Below are 1,153 nucleotides of genomic sequence, written 5' to 3'. Positions count from 1 at the left end.
TTAATTAAGTTCATTAGCAAATCAATAAAATGGAGAGAAAAGGCATAGAAAGCAACCATAGATACCAGAGACAGTGTGGGAGGAGGGTGAGACAAGGCAGAGGGTGAGAGATAGGAAATCAAGGATGGCAAAACTAACAAAATATAGAAGAAACAAGAAATGGAAAATTATTTGTTGACAATGATACGTATATTGATGTGCTTGATTGAGCCAATATACATTGTATTCTGGATGGAAAAATCTCATTTTGTATGCTGTAATGATGTATAGTGAATGAATGTAAATAAATAAAATTTAAATTAAAAAAAGAGAGACTATGGCTCATCCCTGCCACATGCTTCAAAATTCTCAGACTTCAGCATTTCCTGAAGTGGGGCATGCAACTCCTCTCTTCCTCAGTTGAAGCTCAGCAGCTCAGCCCCAGGTGCACCTATTTTCTAGAAACTGGGAGGACTTTGAATTATCCAAGGCAGATGCAACAGTGCAGGTTGTAGGGTGAGCGTCAGGGAGGTAGAGCAGCAGAGAGATCACCGATCACCATTTCCTCCTGTTTACCTTTGAACATTCAGAATTAACTTGAAGAATATAGGAAGAAATGTATAATTCACCTGATGACTAGAAACCATCACAGAGGTGCAAGAAATATGAGAAGTCAAGAAAATATCTCTCCCCCAAAGGAAAACATCAATTCCTTATTATCCACAGACAATACTATGAGACTCATGGAAATGTCAAATAAACAATTCAGAACATTTATAGTGACAAAACTAAATGAGATGCAAGAGAAAAGAGACAATTAACTCCAGAAGATGCAAAAGAAAAGAGACAATGAGCTCCAGGAGATAAGAAAGTACTTTCATGATTTGAAAAAAGAAACAGACACTATAAAAATGAATCAAGTGGAATAAAAGGAATCATCAAGAGATGAAGACTATAATACAGGAAATCAAAACCTCCCTTGAAAGTATTAAAAGCAGATTAGATTACACAGAAGATCAAATCTTGAATGTAGAAGACAAAAATCTCTGACCTAGAAAAATTTTTCAAAAAGACTGAGAAAATAAACAAGAATGAGTATAATATATGAGAGATACTAGATACCATTAAGCACCCAAACATTTTGATAATTGGTATTCCAGAAGGTGAAGAAAAT

This window comes from Tupaia chinensis, unplaced genomic scaffold (genome assembly GCF_000334495.1).
Source record: "Tupaia chinensis unplaced genomic scaffold, TupChi_1.0 Scaffold000248_1, whole genome shotgun sequence".
In the NCBI taxonomy this organism is placed as follows: domain Eukaryota; kingdom Metazoa; phylum Chordata; class Mammalia; order Scandentia; family Tupaiidae; genus Tupaia; species Tupaia belangeri.
This window is presented reverse-complemented; position numbering follows the sequence as displayed.